Raw genomic sequence first — 18,870 nt, 5'->3', positions numbered from 1 at the left:
CCCTTTGGATTCAGCAGGAAGGCTGAGGAATCCGGTTTACTAGCAGCAAGTTCCCCAGCCTGCTCTGAGGCTCTGAGTGTGCTGTGCACAGCAGGTGCCCCAGGGCGAGGCTGAAGAAGGCCTGAAGGCATCAGGGAGCAGGCCCTCAGCATGGATTATCCTTAGGTTGTTATCCTTATCTCAATAATTTGAAGTAAAATTCATTCTGGGTCCTCAAGTACAAAAGGACGGGGCAGAGGAGCCCAGGACGGCCCTGCTGCGCAGACACCTGTGACCGGAGTGTGTTGTTGCAGGTGGGCCGCAGAGTAACCTCAGCAGATGCTCGAGCCCTGGGGTGAGTTGTTCCCTGTGGCCTCCCAGACGAAGCCCGGAGGGAGGACACTTAGGTGGAACTCGGAGAATGCCACCCAGCAGGCACCTGCAATCCAGCATCCCCTGTAGGCACTGCCAGCAGCCCAGGGCCTTCCCCGACCTAAGGAAAACAGGGAAGAAACAGGACTGCTGCCGTTCTGTGCTGAACTGAGATCAAACCCACACCCTGCACCCTGTTCGCAACCTGCTAGGAATGCCTAATCACAGGCTGCTAAGGCCAGTGACCTTAGCTTCAACCTGTGACTCCCGCCACTGCTCAGTCCTGCTCTTGACAAATGGCTGAGGCCCTGTGACCTGAGCTGCAGGCCACAATTCCCGGCTACTCTTCAGCGCTGCCCGTGGCGAACAAATCACCGTTCCCTGTGCACGCTGAAGCCCTGTGCTCCCCTTAGCAGCACCCCCATACTGACTCCCATCCCACTGTGACCGTTTCCTTCCATGGCCCCCTTTCTGTGCTTGTGGCCCTGTCAGGACCTCACAGCCTGCTCGGGGGTGAACTGGTCTCCATCCCAGAGTGGGGCCCTCTTAGGCCAGCAACCCAAAGGGAAGGCACTGTCCACATGGTGTAGGAGGCAAGGCTTTCTCAAATAGATGCTGTCAGAGCAACTGAATTCTCATGCAAAAGAATGAGAATACGTACACCATGCCTAACAACTAAAAACAGCACACAAACCTATATGCAAGGATTAAAACTACGAAAGCCTTGGGGAAAAAACCCAGAAAAGAATCTTTTTGATTTAGGCAATTCTTTCTCTGTTTCTTCTTTCCTTCTTTCCTTCCTTTCTCTAGCGCTGGGGATTTCGACCAAAGGATGCAGTACCCTGAGCTACCTCAACAGCTTTCATTTTTAGTTTAGTTTTTGAGACAGGGTCTCACTATGTAGCTGGCCTTGAACTCACTATGTAGCCCAAGTAAGCTTTGAAGTTTTGGTGATACTCCTGTCTCAGCCACCAGAATAGCTGGGACTGTGGTGATGCCACACCACACCTCACCTTAGGCAATGGTTTCTGAATTACATCAAAAGAAGAAGCAACAAAAAGAAAAAATTCAATTAGATTAATTAAAAATTTCTTCTGCTCCAAAGGATCCCATCCAGAAATCGAAAATACAATACAAAGAATAGGAAATGAGCAAAATTACTTTTAAATCTACCAGGATATTGTATCTGTAATTTATAAGAACCTCTTACAATTCAACAATAAGCAATTGAGAAGATTCTCATCACCACCAGTGTCAGAAAGGCAAACCACAATCATAGTTGCTGCCTCAACAATGCCTAGCTGGACCACTAGGACAGCCCTGACAGTAAGAGGACAGTGCCCCTGGACACAGGCTAGGAACCTGTGCCCGGAGCCACTGAGGCTGGAATTTGACCACATCCACAGGCCAGCCAGTCTGGGAACAAAGCTGAACACAGGTTAGTCTGACCACACCAGGGTGAATCTCCAAGCATCAAGCCCTTAGGTTGCCATACATGCTGGTTACTAGGCAACAGGGTGTCACACGACACTAAGTTGCTAAATGTATGAGTGCACCCCTACAGTGAGGGGACAGTTCCTTCCCCCATCAGGAGAGAGAGGGCTCCGGCTGACCCAGCCTGCGTCCTTTATTTTTCCATCCTCTCCCGTCACCCCCCGGCCCCCAACATCAAGAGCTGGGTCAGTCGTGGGAAACCTGGAGTCGTGTTCACAGGATCCTGGATGGGGAAATGAGGGTGTTCCTCAACTGGGGTACTGCAGCCTCTGTCCTGGCCCCACCTGACTGCCCAGGAGGCAGGAACCCGAACGGCCACTTGGAGGTGTACCCATGGAAGGCCTCCGGGGCCTCTCCCTGACACAGGGAGTGGGTTTTCGCCTGTGTTGCTCACACCCTGTTCCCTTCAGTTGCCTGCATCCCTGCTGTGGACGGCAGCCCAGGGCCCCCCTCCCTGGATCACCAGCCCGCAGGGTGAGAGCGGCCTTGAGAAGCCTGAGGCTTGTCTGTGAAAGCAAACCTGGGCAGAGCAGCCTGTCAGCACCGCCCTTCCTCTTCTGCCATCTGATCCACTTTTCCTTTCCCTGCACTCCCTCTAACACACATGGAGTCGCCAGTCTTTCCTAAGGAATCTGTCCAGACAGGGAGGTGCCGGTTTCCTCCTCTCATTCACCTGTTCGCAACCCTTCAAGTGTTTTTCTTGGTTCTTCTTCTGACCTGGCTTGGAGGGAGCTGAGCACAGGTTAGCCTGACCACGCACGGGGCTTCTCTCAATCATGTGTTCATTTACGTGAGTGTAATTCCTCTTCCACGAGGACAGAATTGGGTATCGAACCGCTGATACTATCGCTTTATGGTCTCATGATGATGTTTCTTCAAATGTCGCAATGGTCTTCCCGGTTTGGGACGTGGCACATTTATTCCCCTCCACCTCAGCAGACGTTCCTTCTTTGGGTTAAACATGACACTAACTTGAAAGTAGGCCAAATATAGTCAGGAACTCATTGTGAAATACCCAAAAAATATGCTGAGCGCCTCAGAGACAGTGAACCTTTCAGAGCTTTCAGTGACAGAGAGCCCATGGGGCAGCCCCCGTGTTGGTTTAGACGGAGACCACCTCCCAAGGTCTCAGGGCAGGTGTAGCTGACTTGCTCTTGGGAGGTGGGGTTGTTACAGGCAGCTGAGTCAGTTAGAAATATTATAGGCAGCCAGGCAGGGCTGGGCCCTCAGAGGAGCCAGTGCAGAAGCTTAGATACCTTGTGACCTCTGAGGAGACAGACACCTCTGCTGTGGGCCAGATCTTCAGACACAGGGCAAAGCAAATACACCCACATCCTAAGTACTGACAGTCCAAATAGTTCTCTATCACCCTGAGGAAGCCAGGAGTCAGCATCCCGCCCTCCACAGGAAGGGTCTCTGCTGTTAACCCTGCCCGCTTACTATGTGACTCACTCCCTCTTAGTTCCTTGTAATCAATTTTACCTGAGCAATTAATCCTATTGGTTGACCACAGTTCTGTCCCGCCTATGCCCACCTTGTCAGTTCCCACTTTTCCCCACCTTTGACCCATTTAACCTCATGATTTTACTCTATAAAAGTCTCTAAGAAAAGCGGAGTCCCTGGCAACCCACTCAGGACCCCTTCTGTTTCGCTCTTAGACAGCAGCTTTCTTTCTCCCAATATATTCTGCTCTAACCTCTACTGTTCCTAAAATTCATTCTTTGATTTTAGAGAACGTGAACTCAAACTGGACATATAGCAGGTTGGGAATTTCATTCCCCGTTATCAGCATCAGCAGAGCGGGGTCAGCGAGTGGGGACAGGCCTGGCTCCCCCTTCTTCCTGGCTCTCTAGGCTTCCTGGCAGCGGGGGGTGAGCAGCTCCCCTCACCCAGGCCCGTCCTGCCTTGCCACTGAAGACAGTACACAGGGGAAAGAAACCCCACCTACTGGATGTCTGGTAGGAGTTTGTGTTCTCTAAAATCGAAGAATGAATTTTAGGAACAATGAAGGCTAACAGCAGAATATATTTACTGAGAGAAAGAAAGTTGCTGTCTGGGAGAGAGACAGAAGGGGTCCCAAGCGGGTTGTTAAAGGCTGTGTTTTCTAGGGACTTCTATAGAACAAAACCACAGGGTGAGGAAGGTTCGAAGGCGGGAAAACATGGGAACTTGCAAAGTGGGCTAGAGGTGGGACAGAACTATGCTCAACCAATAAGGTTAAATGCTCAGGCAAAATTCATTAAATCAGAGACAAATGGGGAAGCAAGTCACACAGCAAGCGGGCATGCAAACAGAGCAGTGACTTCCTGTAGGGGCTCGGCTGTGACTCCTGGCTTCCTCAGGGTGACAGAGAACTATTTAGCATACCAGTCCTCAGGATGTGGGTGCGTTTGATCTGTCTTTTGTCTTGATGTCTGGCCCACGGTGGGAGGTGTCTGTCTCCTCCACTGTTGCAAGGGCCTGGTCTTGCACACGGTCTCCTTTGAGGGCCCATCCCTGTCTGACTGCCTAGAATATTTCTATCCAGTTCAGCTGCCTGTAATAACAGTACAGGGACTGAGACTTCTGAAACGGAAGCCAGAATAAACCTCTCCCCTTTTAAGTTCCAGGTGTTGTACTCTAAGAAAATAGCTTCGTTATATGTGTATTATAGCAAACCTGTAAAGTGGCTTACTAAAGGTGTTTGTTTTATCCTTTTTCCCTAACTGATATGTTAAGTGACCTAATTGATATGTTGAGCAATACTCTCCTCTGTAAAGAATTGCAAAAGTCTCACCTAATTGATATGTTAACCATTGTTGCCCTCTACAAACTACAGAAGTTGTGCTAAAACAAGCTAACAAGGGTTGTTAATCACTGCTAGGCGCCTCTATTCTCCGCTAAAGAGCTAAAGAAAACTAGAATGGCCAATTAATTTACATTTGTTTAAAGTAACCTGCTTGTGTGCAGAGAGATTTGCATATGAGTTTAACCCTTTACCCTGACCTTGACACATAACGTGTTCTGTTCTGTATGGCGCCTTATTGCCTCCCTCTCCCCTCACCTATCTATCTAGGCCATAAAGAATTTGGGTTTCTGGTGACCTCCTCCCGACCCGGTGATGATCTGTCATAAAATGAGCCTGCCCCAAAGTTTAAGAACTGTTTAGCTTCAAAGAAATTACCGGGTAATACTATGGCCCAAACCCCGATCGGTGCTTTCCTTTTGTTCTGTATGTATCAAATGAGTTAGATATCAGATCTTTGTAAAACTTAAGTTCCAGCATCTCATAACTCGTGACCCCTTCGCACTCACTAGCAAAGACGAGCTGTCCTGGGATAATTAACTTCCCCACTTTCTTCTCCAAATATTGCTGCAGATGTGCCACTCCGAGATAATGTCAGTCTGTAGGATGGGAGTAATTTGAGAAACACCAGGAACTCCCGAGATTGTCAGAGCTAAGTGGACAGCAATACAGTTTCCAGACTCGGGTCAACAAGTTTGATGGCTCTGCATGTTTCTTTGTTTCTCCCCCCATCCTTTTCCTCCAGCCTCTTTTTAAAGTCCTCCCTTCAGTCTCTGGGACACAGTCTCCAAATTGGCTCCCAGAGACTGGTCGCCAGGCCTGGAAATAAAGCCTTTGCCACCTAAATTTTCGGTCTCTTGCCTCCTTGGATTTTATACCGGGGCCCAAGTTATAACACAGGGGCCTGGGTGCTATGTCTCAGAGAACAGAAAGTGGTCAGGATACCCACTTTTCAACAAAACTTGAATAAATTAAAGGGAAGAAATTAAGGTCTAGTGTAACTGAGCAATATAGAAACTTCCTGCAGCAGCGTGCTGCGCTGTGTCCTGAACCGGAGGCCGCCCTGCGGTGCTCACCGTAGCCTTGCACTTCTATTATCCTTGCGTAATTTTCCAACATTTCCACTGATTTCCTGTCACCCGTAGCTGTCGCATGCCTAGCTGTAGCCACAGAACTGATTTCAAAGCCTGGTCTAGAGAGCCAGTCCCGGTCCTCATCTTGGTCAGGGCAGTTCACATTTGTGATCCCATGGAAAAGTTACTGGAATTCCAGTAAGTTGATTCCAATCTACCACTTCCAGTGCAACTCACAGCGAGAATAGAGATACTAAGACAAGAGTTATGAGGAGCCAAGACGGTGGTTCACCAGCACCAGGCCTGGACCCAGGCGCACACCCAGATTTTGTTGAAAAGGGAGTGGCTGGAGGGAGAGTGACTGTGAGGAGGCGGGAAATATGTGAGCGCCATGAGCTGGGCCAGGTGTGAGCAGGGGTCAGGGAGTGGGCGAGACCCCGGCTCCTCCCCACCCTGCAAAGCACAGCTGAGGCAGTCTGCAGTGATTCATGGCTGGGGCTTCAGCTCTGATGTGTAGTCTGTGCCCTGGGCAGTCTCCTCCTTGTGACAGCTGGCAGGGTTGTAGTTCTCCTTCCCTTACTTTGGGAGCTACAGGGCAGCCCAACACCACACATTCTACTCGCTTCAAAGACTACACATCAGCACCCGGCTAGACCCACCTGCACTGCTGAAAGCCTCCTGAGGGGATAAGGAAAAGTCTGTGCCTGTCAGGACATGGAGACTGCGCCACGTTTAGTTAAAAGGCAGACAACTGCTCTTCTTTCAAGGAGAGCGGCCCAGGTGGTCCTCCCAGCCTGGCACACAGTAGGTACTCACCACCTCACTCTCATTGGGCACCAACCAGTACTGTTCACTGCAAATGTTTCCTAATGCTACTCCTGTGGCTGAGATTTATGTAGCCCTGGTCGTACTGAATTCAGCTAATTGGAATTCAGAAAGTCACATCAGTGAAGCAGTGATGTGACTGTTTACACAGCCTGGATTAAGTTAAAAAACAAACAAACAAACAAATAGTGCCATCTGAGCCAGGGGCAGGGCGGAGGCGAGGCCGGGGTTCCATCCCTGGTACTAGAAGAGGAAGAGGAGGAGAACAGGATGTTACTCTGCTGATTAACAGGAAGATAAGTTATATTCACTGAAAAAATATTGTGAGTGGGATTGCAAACTGGGAATGCCCATATGATTGGGGGGAAATTAGTTCACTGGGACTGGGTGGTGGAGGGTGTCTCAGTAGCCTGGAAGTGTAGCTCAGTAGTAAACCATTCACCTAGTATGTGCAAGGCTCTGGGTTTGTTTCCTGGCCCAAACAAATTAATTACTTCAGGAGTCTCACCGGGCTGGGGCCTGCAGGCCTTTGCTTGGTGAAGCCAGCATCCGAGTTCTCCCCCAGGAGCTGGAGCTGCGCGGTGAGCGCCTGCTTTGCTGACTTCTGTGGAGCTGGGGACTGAACCCACTCTACCACTCAGCCACGTCCCAGCCCCGGCCTCAGCCCCAAGTTCTGTTCTAATGAGAGGAAACTAAGCTCAGTCCCTAGCAGTTCAACGACTTTTCTTAATTCTGGAATGGCTAATGTTTACCGTAGGTGCTGTGTATCGTGGCCCTACACCTGCAGATTCCGCCCACCCAGACTGAAAATACTCATTATAAACGGATTTTGGCTGCGCTGGCCTGTCATAGAGACGAAGCTTACAGAGATGGTGCCCTGGGCCATGAGGACACCAGCCGTTGGATGCAGTCCCGCGCATCCGCGGGCGGCCGGGTGTGCGCGGTGCTCGGCACCAGCCCGCCGTCCTCCGGGCACGCAGCTCCCGGCGCCCCGGCAGGACAGGTCAGCGGGGGCTCCGGCTCCGCCTCCGGCGTCCGGCTTCCCGGGCGGGCGCGCGCGCGGCCGCAGGGTTCAGGCGGCGTGTTTGAAAGCTGGAGCTGGCCGGGCAGCGTGCCGGCGCCCTCGGGCCTCTGGGCTCCGCTGGTCGTGGCGGGTCCCGCCGGCCGCGAACGTCTCCCGGAGGCGCGAGCCGGAGGACCCCGACTGCCACGCGGGTTTTCTCCTGATTGAACACGATCTGATCACAGAGGGACAGGGGCGCACAGCCGGCTCTGTGGCTTAGTTGGCTAAAGCGCCTGTCTCGTAAACAGGAGATCCTGGGTTCAAATCCCAGCAGGGCCTCGGTGGGCAGGGAGAATGTTTTAGATCCGGGCCTTGTCTTTCCTCACATCAAGCTCATCTTTCTGATCATCTATCTTTTAGAGTGCCATCTGCGTTTTGAAGACTGAGGGCCACGGGACTAACTGCATCCTGGTGCTCAGGACCTGTCAGGACATGGACTCCTGAAATAAACCCGGAAACGGGTTAATGATCTTTTAAAACACTCCCTGGACTTTACCAAGTGCAAATAAGCTTAGATTACACATCTATGGAAATGACCACGGGACTCCACTGTGCTGCTGTTTATGTCTTTTCTCAGTGTCCTCAATCTACAGAAATCCTCCAGTAAGTTTTACTCGACATAATTTAGAGGAAAAGAAATTCAGGATGGGAGCAGAGTAAATTGCCCAAAGATTATAGACTAGAAGTAGGGGATGAGGCTAGGATTTAAGCCTGGTATTTCTCATGAACTCAAATATCTGCTGATCTCATTTTTTCATTGTTGTTCGTTTATTTTGAGACAGGGTCTCCATATACAGTCCAGGATGGCCTTGAAATCATTAAATAGCCCTGGCTAACCTTCTACTCATGGTGATCCTCCTGCCTCAGCCTCCCAAATGCTGGGATTATAGAAATGCATCTCCATGCCTGGCTTCCAACTAATCTTATTTATAAAATTAGCATCCAAGGTGGTTTAGGAAAATAATTCTTCCAATTGTATGGCATGTAAGCTGAGTTTTATTAACACACACAAATGCACCATACACAAAGTTTTTAATACTTTTTCAAAGTATTCATTAAAATCTCTTGTGTGTCCGTGAACCACTGAGCAAAACTTCCATGAATCCAGAGTAAACCACTAGGGCTGGAAATGCAGCCAGCAGTGAACACCACTTTTGCATGTGTGAGGCTCAAGTGGGCTCCTCAGTGCAGCCTAGGAGAGTTCTAAAACCACAGGTGGATCTTAGAAAGACTGAATCTGTTAAGAGAAACTCTTTTTTTTTTGGTCACTGGGGATTGAACCCAGTGCCTTCCCTCTTAGCTGCACCCGTAGCCCCTTTTTATTTTTTTATTTTGAGGCAGTACCTAACCCTAAAGTTGTCCAGCCTGAGCTCAAGCTTGCCATCCTTCTGCCTCAGCCTCAGCCTTCCAGAGTGCTGGGATTAAACACGTGCCACTGTGCCCAGTTTAACATTTTACTTCCTGGCTTGCTTTTTTTTTTTTTTTTTTTTTTTGATACTGGGAGTCACACTCAGGACTTGCGCTTGTCACAGGCGCTGTGCTATTGAGCTGTACCCCTGAACCACTTTCTATATTCTTTTTTGAGGAGAAGCAGACTGGGCTGAGGATGGAACCCCAAGCTTGGAAAACCCCTACCACTGAACATCCCCTCTCCCAACTTTCCTCGATTTAAATCGGGCCATTAGATTCACATGTCTGCTCAAGGCCGTCATGCCAGTCCCATAAAATTACATTTTTTTTCTTTATTCTTCTTTCTTCTTTTCTTTTCCCCTAAAAAAAAAATGAAAAAAAGTTTTTTTTTCCTGACACAGGGTCTTACTATGTAGTTTGGGTTGGCCTTGAGCTCTCTTATATAGATTAAACTGGCCTTGAATTCACGGTGATCCTCCTGCCTCAGCCTTCCTGAGTGCTGGGACTATAGGCATGCACAACCATACTTGGAAATTATATTTCTTGGTATGAAGTCACTGACCTCAGCTCTGGAGGAACTCTGCCATGCACAACCCCCTCTTAAAGCTGCTCTCAAACAGTGTAAGGTATCCCTTTATCCATGTTAGGTGATACATGAACTTTCCTGTGGCTGAGACACAGCACCCAACACTCACAATACAGAGGAGAAAAGTTTATTTTTGCACATTTATAACAGGATATAGTCCATGGTTGGCTAGCCCCAAAGCAGAAAAGTCATGACAGAAGGGCACGGTGGAGAAAAGCTTCTTAACCCATGGCAGGCAGAAAGCAGGGAGAGAAGAGAGGATTCTGGGGAGGCAGACACAAGCTCCAAAGGCACAAACCCGGTGAGTCTCCTCCTCCAACAGGGCTCTATCTCCTAACAGCTCATTAGCATGAACTCATCAATAGGTCCATCTACTGATGAGTGGTGTCTGCCTGATTCTATCACATTCTAACTGCCTGACTCTGAACACATGAGACTCTGGGGACATGTTTTAATCTAAACCATAACTTCCTGTATCTGACCTGCTGAAGGCTCATGGTCCACTTCATATTAAATGTATTTAGTTCATCTAGCATTGCTGAAAAGTCCAAGTTTAAAGCCTCCTCTGAGACTCAAGACAAATTCTTAGCTGCAAGCTCCTGTAAAATTCAAAAACAAAAGGTGAACATTTCCAGTGCACAGTGGCACCTGGATAAACTTTCCCATTCAAAAAGAAAGGAATATGTGGACAGAAAAGAATCTGACCAAAGCAAAATCGAAACCCAGAACAGCAAACATTAAATTCTGCAGCTTCATATCTGGCAACCAGGGCACACAGTGGTAAAATGCGACTTTCAGGGGTTAGGGGAGCCCCACTTCTCTAACCTTGCTGGCTGTAGCCTACATGGACTCTCGCTTGGGTGGACTCCACTCATGGCCTGCAGCTTTCCCTAGCAGACGCTCTCTGCCTCTAACATCTCTGACTTCCTAGGGTCACCACAGCATCCTAGGTTTCAGCCCCAAAACTTCAGACACTGTCGTGCAGGGCTCCTTTCCTGGCCTCCCAGGCCTTCCTCTGATGGAAGTCTTTGGGTAGCAGTTAACTGCAGTATCAACTCGAGTAAGAAATGCCCAACAGTGGGGCTGGGGATTTAGCTCAGCGGCATAAGCACCTGCCTTGCAAGCAGGCGGTCGTGAGTTCGATCCCTGGTACCGGTAAAAATGAAAAAGACAAAAAAAAAAAAAAAAAAAAAATGAAATGCCCAACAGATTAGCACAGCTCTGGTGTCTGGGTGATGGACTTAACTGAAGAGGGAAGGCCCGCCCTGGTGTGGATGGCGCTAGCCCATAGGCTCATAGCCTGGATGGAGGGCCAAGGCAAGAAGGAAATCTCCCCTTTTGGTCCTCCAGAGGAGCTCCAGCCTTAACTATCACCTCTGGTGTCTGTCCCCAGGCTTCCAGCGCCTGCTCCTCAGCTGTCCATCTGGACCCTTCAGCTTTCCACTAGAGGCTCACCTGGAACTCTGTGTTGAGTTCCAGACATTCAACTTTTGACTAGATCCTCCAGCTCTCTAGTGCACAAATGGCCCTTTTGCTGTCTTCTACACCTGACTCTAGGCAGCTGTTGTCAGATACCTCGTAGAGCTGTCTTCCTCCAGTGACCCTAGCGGATACATCCCCTCATCCCACAACTCTTACATGAAATGGTAGTTTCAGGTCTTGAAGACAGTTGCAGCTAGCAATCATGAAAAAGAAAGATATCTCAGAAACAGCAAGAGACCACGAGAAATCAATCCAACAGCTACAGATGAAGCAAAAATAATGCAAGATTGACTGGTGACAGTGAGAAAGCTGGAGACAGCACAAATGTCATAACAATCATATATATATATATATATATATGGCCTAATACAGGAGCACCCAACTATGTAAAAGTTATTGGTAGACATAGAAAATCAAATAAACAATAACACAGTTGTAATGGAAGACTTCAATACTTCATTGTCACAGAGACACAGATCAGCTAGACAGAAAACCAGCAAAGAAATATCAGAGCTGAACCAAACCTGTAAACAAATGGAGTTAATCGGAAGAAACCATGCCCTGAGGCCAAAAGCCAGCAGCCTGGGGGGATCCAATGAGCCCAGCACCAGCCCAGACCAGAAGCCATACCCCAAGGCTCTGATAGATCTGGTGAGCCCATTGGGGACCCAAAGCAGAAGCTGTACCCCAAGATCCTTCCACCATTGGGGGAACATTGGTGAACCACTGCCCCATGCCTCTCCAATCCACTACACCAAGGGACCACGAGCCAGTAAAGGAAGCACCTGGGATGCAGCAATGGGCTGATTCAGAGAAACACAGGAAAATGCCAAGATGAAGGAGCAAAACGCAACCTCTGACCTCCAGCTCACACAGAACAAGTTCAGGAGACACAGACAGTAGAAATCAGAAGAAACACATCTGAAATTTCTGAAAAGATAATAACTGAAGTAAAGAAGCAACTTAGTTCTTATATTGTCTGGTTAATTTTACATGCCTGTGTCTGATGATCTGGACAGCTATTTTGAAGATAACAAGAGGCACTGTGGTAGCCATTGCTGATTTCCTATTATCTTGCTCTGAAGTCCTGTATCATTTTCATTGTTTGGTTTGGTTTGGTTTTATTCTGTTTTGTTTTGTTTGACTTTATTATGTCTGATAGTATGGGCAGTTATTTTGAAGATAACAAGATATATTATGGAAATCATTGTTGATTTCCTATCATCTTGTTTTATCATGCTTTCATTAGTCTTATCATGCTTTCATTGATTTGTTTTGATTGGCTCTATTCTGTTCTGTTTTATTTACTTTAAAATAAAACAAACTAAAAAGTAGCCTTTGCTTAGGTACAGAACAATAATAATGAAGTTTTTCCCCTTTCCCTCTTCGCCTACGATAATGAATTGCTGATGTTTTAGAAAGCATTTAGTGGTGCTAACTGAGGGTTCTCCATGGAAACTTCAGCTCTGTATTCTGATTCTCAGAAGTTTCTAGTTGCCAAGCTAACAGAAATTGGAGGATGAGTCTTCTATGTTATTTTGAACTCCAAAATAGATAATCCTTTATGATTTATACATTGTGCTAACTTCAGAAGTTCATAAGCTTAACTAAGGGACTCAGCAGGAGCCAGGGTCCTTATTTTGTAAACATCCTCATCTTGTGCAAGAGGGAAAGGAGATTTTGTAATTCTACACCTGTCCTGGGTGGGAGGGGACCCGTGTAGATTATAAGAGAGGAAAAGAGGCTTGTTCTCCCTCTTCTGGCTCTTGTTGCTTTGCTCTCTTCTACCACCTTGAAGTGTTGCCCCTCAGCCATGCCACCTTGTCTTGGAGGCAGCAGAATATGGACTGAAACCTCCACAAACTGTGAGCTAAATAAACCTTTCCTTCCTTAATTTTGGGTTTTGGGTATTTTGTCCCAGCAAAGAGACAAGTAACCACTAAGACATGATCCAAAGAGAATTACAGGAACTTTGTAGGTCTTCAGCTCAGCAGAGAGCAGTCAGGCTCCTCTCTGCGCGAACCTAGCAAAGAACTCCTGCAGGTCAGGACGTGGGGTGGCTATTTGATCTAACACTGTTTTCCCCTTGGGGAAAGCAAAACTCATTCAGTGGAGCAAATCGTTACTGTCACAAAAACAAAAGAAATCAGAATGTCTATAAATACAGAGAAAAAGCTGGTGATAAAGTGGTTGACCAGGCGTACGAGGGAGAAAGCACAGGGTTCTGAAGAACAAGGTCTGAGGCATGCCGTGGATCTGCCATCAGCTGAACGGGGACATCAGCCAGTGGCACTGGGTCATTTCTCACTCTCGTTTTAAACCTTACTTTAAAAAAATATTTTTACAGAAATGTACCTAGAATAAGGCAAGGAATTCCCATATACCCTTCAGCCCATCTTCTCAAATGTTAATATTCTATGCACACACACACAACCATGCTCAGGTTCTGGGAATTAGGGTTTCGACACACTGTGTTATAGCCATCTGACCGTAATGAGGCGAAAGCACAGGCGCAGTTTTCTTGGATAAGAAAATGTGATTCATTACGCATTTGCTCACTACTTGATTAGTGCCTTTCTGTCTTTTTTCTTTTTCTTTTGTTCCTTCTCTATCTGCCTGCCTCTCTTTCTTCTTTTTACTTGCAGTGACACCATAATTTATCAAATTGACTAAAATAAATACCACTGCCTGATGGGAGTGTTTCAGACAAAATATACTAAATTCTCTTGTCCAAAATACTTTCAGTCAAAATCGCTGTCACCTCCAGCTCTTCTTCCACGGGAGCACTGCCCTCTCTACACCAGGCACGCATTTCCTTGTACCAGATGCAAAGTCCACTTTCATTGAAATTGTTGGTTAAGTTTTTTAAAAAAATTATTGTACTCATTTCCTGATTGGCTTTTTCTGGAAACTGTTCTGCAAACGCCAACGCGCACTGTTGTTGTAGTGCTTGGGTGGGAAGGAGCTGGGATGGAGCCAGGGCCTGGCCCAGGCAGAGGAGAGCCCACCACCGCGCGGCATCCAGCCCTCCCATTCATTTTAACACTACAACCACCTTTAGCATTTATCTTTGCTTTTTTGTTTGTCAAAAGATCATATTAAATTTGACCTGTGTAAATGAATCGTTTTTTATGCAGTTGATTTTTGTCATTTACAAAGGTTTTTCTCTATACGATATTCAATAACTTTAATTTTAGTTTCATGAAAAGGTCAGTTTGTTTTGGGGCTGGGGATTTAGCTCAGCGGCATAAGTGCCTGTCTTGAAAAGCAGGCAGTCCTGAGTTTGATCCCCGGTACTGATAAAAAGGAAAAAGACCAAAAAAAAAAAAAGGTCAGTTTTGCTTTTTTTTTTTAATTTAAAAAGTTTTTTGAATCGGTACCAGGGATCGAACTGACAATGGTACGCTTGCAAAGGAGGCGCTTATGCTGCTGAGCTAAATCCCCAGCCCCCCTTTGTATTTATTTATTTAGGCTTTTAAATTCTAAATCTCACAATATTTAATTTTAGTTTATATATTTAAAATATTTAATGAATCTCAGCTGTTCAGTCTTACAAATAAAAGTTTAATTTAATCCCTGCTCTGGCAAAGAAGCGTGCGCACAGATGCAGCCCTCACCGAGCAGCGCAGGCCCGAGCTGGCGTGGTGCCGAGCGGAGTTTACCTTCACTAACCCGAAGCAGCGTCTCCACACGTCGCAGCAGGGCGACCTGGCTCGCCTGAGAAACAGCCTCCGGCGCTCTTTTGTTGAGGCTGCAAAATCGAGGTAAGATTTCAGCGTTAAGAGAAAATTCTCCCGGAGATTCTGGGAATGAGAAGTAGAAGCATTTGTGAGGAAGATCTGCTCTCTGCTGAGCTGTTTGCTGAAAAACCTTTAAAGGAGAGAGCAGCGCCTCGTTTCTTCCCTGTCCCTCACCCCTCAGCTTCCTTCCACACTGTTAGTTCCTCAAAACAGGAAGCAGCAGGCGGAACCTGATCAGATACTGTTTAACTTGCTTAGAAATCTTAGGAGTGGTAAATAAAACCCAAGAAGCTCTTTTTTTGTGAGACTCAGCCTGGCACTGTGGAACCTTAGAAATAATAAGTTGGAGGTGCCGGGGATCGAACCCGAGACCTCATGCATGCAAAGCATGCGCTCTACCACTGAGCTACACCCCCAGCTCGAGGGAGGAGCTCTGGCAGTCTGTTCTTTCTGTACGTTTAACAACTTGTCTACATTTTTGTATAGTTCGTTGTACAAGAATTGTGACATTTACATAAAGGTCTAGAAAGTCAGAAAGATTTATGCAAATTAATGTGTTCCTCTTGAAGCTTCCCTCAAGGCTTTGAGTTCATGTGAAACTGCGCAGGCTCAGTTCAGATCCGAGGGCTGCAAAACTGGCTTTTGTCCTGGCAGGACTATAAATACAAGCATTCACATTGAGAGCGTCTGGAAAGACTGGCCTCCGCATGAGGAGAGCCATGGATGACTCCCGCAAACTGCTGGGACATCTCCTAGTGTACTGTAACGGGAGTCAGTCTAACTGGGATCAGGAGTCCTTGAGTGGGTGGTGGGACAAGAGGTGTCCAGGCTCAGATCCCCCGCTTGGGCACTGAGCTGTGTAAGCCTGCTCTCTGCCTGCTCTGAGAAGAACACAACGTTAACAAACCTGTCACTTGTGAAATGAATGGGTATGAGCCACGTTAAAGATTAAAATATGTATCTGGAAGGTGACCATTTAGAAAGAACTTTTAGCATAAATGTTTTAGTCAGTTTCCCATTGCTGGGATAAAATACCTAATACCTACGACCTAAAAAATTCTATTTTGGTTGCTTTTCTCACACTGCTGAGACAAAATAACCAACACCCAAAATTAAGGAAGGAAAAGTTTATGTAGCTCACAGTTTGTGGAGGTTTCAGTGCATAATCAGCTGGCTCCCCGGTAGGGTGGTGAGGTACCCAGGCAACAGCTCAACGTGCAGAACACAGCAAAGGCAGCAGGAGCAAAAAAGGGCAAACAAGCTTACTTTTCCTCTCTGACGTAAGCAGGCTACACTCCTCGGGTCGGTGTGGCACTCACACCGTCTCTGTGCCCTCCTCTTGCACAGGCTGAGGATGTTAGCAAAGTAGGGACCCTGGACCCTGCTGAATCACTTAAACTTTTGGCCTTCTCAAATTGACACAATGAATAACATCCAAGAGCATTAGGGGCTTGTCCTCTCACCCAGGATGTAGAACTGCTGAGGTACTTAGCTAAGCTTCTGGGCTTCTCAGATGGACACAGGTACCAACGACAACAGGAGGGAAGGTTTATTCTGGCAGAGGCATCATCACAGTACCACAACCACTCCCAGCAGCTCTGTCTACCTGGGACGGCATGTCAGCTAGGAAGAAAACTTTAGGGCCATCTAAAAAAACAAAACAAAACAAAAACAGCGTAAAGATGGGTATCAAAGATCAGAAGTAGAAATGGCAGGGACATTGAGTTAGCAGACATTTTAAAGTAGCTACAGCAGCTATGCTAAGGGCTTATGCTGCAGCACACAGCAAGTAAGAGTGAGGGGAACAGTGTGAAAAGATGTGGAGCAACAAAATGCTCACTTGCTGCAGGGGAAATGCAAACTCTGTCACTGGGGAACAGAATATCATTTTCTCATGGTCTTGTGCTTGCCAGGAAGGCACTGGCCCAATATGACCATTTTTTACAAAATTAAACATCCTCTTATCATAATAAACTCTCATAATTGAGCTCCTTAGCATTTACTCAAAGGAGTTAAAACTGACTTCCACATGAAAACCTAGATTCAGATGTTTTATAGCAGCATTGTTAATAATCCCTAAAACTTGTAAGCAACCAAGATGTCCTTCAGTCAGCAAGTAAATTGTTGCACATCCAATGGAATGTTATGCAATGCTATAAAGAAAGCTATGTCTTTTTTTTTTTTTTTTTTTTTTTTTTTTTTTGTCTTTTTGAGACCGGGTTTCACTATGCAGTTCAGGCTGGCCTTGAGCTCACTTTGTAGCCCATGCTGGTCTCAAATTCCCAATGATCCTCCTGCCTCAGCCTCCCAAGTGTTGGGATTACAAGCATGAACCACCATACCCAGCAAGAAAGCTATCTCAAGTCATGAAAAAAACATAGTAAAAACATATATATATATATTGCTAGAAGAAAGAAACTATTTGAAAGACTTACAGAATATAATTATATTCTAACTATGTAGAATATACAGTATAAGGTGATACAGAATAGAATTATATTCTAACTATATGACCTTTTGTAACAGGTAAAACTATTGAGTGATTATTCATTTGTCCAAAGCCTTCAACTGTGCAATGCTAAGAGTGGGCTCCAGTGTAAACTGTGGTCCTAGAATGCTAACAATGTGCAGCTGACATAGCTGGAAACCCTGCTCAAAGGGGTCTCCTAGGGAATTTGTTCCCTGGGATTCATTTCATGGTGCTCATCCATCAAGGCATTCAGTGGATGCTACAACCATGATCCAAGGGGGGCTGGCTACTGCTCAAGCTGGCAGCAGACTTTGGCATTGTCCATGTCATGCTGGTTTTTCATGCAGGCAGAATATGAGTTGCAGCACTTCCATGCAGATGTCAAAGGAAGGCCTGGGAGGTCAAGCAAGATGCTTTAGCGAGTAGTATGTGAAGCTGAGAGTAAAGCTGAATGTGCAGTGGGGACCCTAGGAAGGTGGGGACACTAGGAATATGAATGGCTGCCAAGGAAAGCTGCTGCTCAAGAGAAGAACAAGTCCAAGAACAGGCTATGATAGCAAGGTCATAGGAACAGGGCTTTCTAAATCCTCTGGAGCTCATATCTTACCACCATGTCCCCTGGATGACAGAATGGAGCCAAAGCACTTAATGTTTGCTGCACAAGGCTTCAGTCTTGCTGTCATCTCATTTTATTCTACTCTCCTATCCTCCCTTTTGGAATGAGAATGTTTGCCCTGTGCCACTGTATCTTGGGATTATATAACTTGCTTTTTAATTTTTACAGGGGTTCATGACTAGGAGTTTGCCTTGAGTCTCAGATGAGATGTTGACTTGGATTTTTTAGCAATGCTGGGGTGATTGAGACTTTGGAAATAGATTATTGCATTTTTTAATTATACACAGGATAGCTGTATCCTATTAGGAGGTATTATGAACTTGCTTTTGTCTTTCTTTGGAGATTAAACATTTGTCCAAGATTTGCTGGGTGTCAAGTTGACAAGTGGTGAGATGTGAGTACGAATCGTAATCATGTAAACTTGACTGGCTTATGAAATGGCCAGGGTGGGGGATAATAAAGCACATTTCTAGGGACTGGGGATTTAGCTCAGCGGAATAAGCACCTGCCTTGCAAGCAGGTGGTCGTGAGTTCGATCCCTGGTACCGATAAAAAAAATAAATAAATAAAATAAAGCACATTTGTGGGTCACAAGTATCGTGTCTGGTTCCTTGCCCCTTCCTTTCTGGTGCTGTTTCTCTGTTTCACTTCCTGGACACCAAGAACAAAGCATCTTTGCTCCATCTTCTACCACAAAGTCTCTGCCTTGGAGCACTCAAAACAGGAGACTGAATCCCCAGAAAGCATTAGCCAAATTCACTCTCTCCTGCTTTAAAAGTGAAAAGAAAGTAACCTATCACTAACCAGAAGAGAATAGTTTATCCTGTAGTGTGGTGTGGGAGACAACCCCCGTGACTCCCTTTGAATCCAAAACAATTACTGTGACTTTGATTACGTGGAGACTCATTTCCTTATACTGATATGTAAAAGGCTGGCTAGGATATTTCCTTCTCTTCAGTTGGCTCTGAGCATTGC

The 18,870-nt window shown here is 46.6% G+C and overlaps 2 non-coding genes across 2 annotated transcripts; one reads left to right on the top strand and one right to left on the bottom strand.

Moving 5' to 3' along the window:
- Positions 1-7,796: 7,796 nt before the first annotated feature.
- On the top strand, positions 7,797-7,870 carry Trnat-cgu (transfer RNA threonine (anticodon CGU)). The gene has a single exon. It is a non-coding gene; the product is annotated as a tRNA-Thr (tRNA).
- A 7,283-nt stretch (positions 7,871-15,153) lies between these two features.
- Trnaa-ugc (transfer RNA alanine (anticodon UGC)) lies at positions 15,154-15,225 on the bottom strand. The gene has a single exon. It is a non-coding gene; the product is annotated as a tRNA-Ala (tRNA).
- Between the last annotated feature and the right edge of the window lie 3,645 nt (positions 15,226-18,870).

This window comes from Cavia porcellus, unplaced genomic scaffold (genome assembly GCF_034190915.1).
Source record: "Cavia porcellus strain 051 isolate PalLab524CR breed Dunkin Hartley unplaced genomic scaffold, mCavPor4.1 scaffold_13, whole genome shotgun sequence".
Lineage (NCBI taxonomy): Eukaryota > Metazoa > Chordata > Mammalia > Rodentia > Caviidae > Cavia > Cavia porcellus.
Note: the sequence above shows the minus strand (reverse complement) of the source record. Positions and strands in the feature narration are given on the sequence as shown.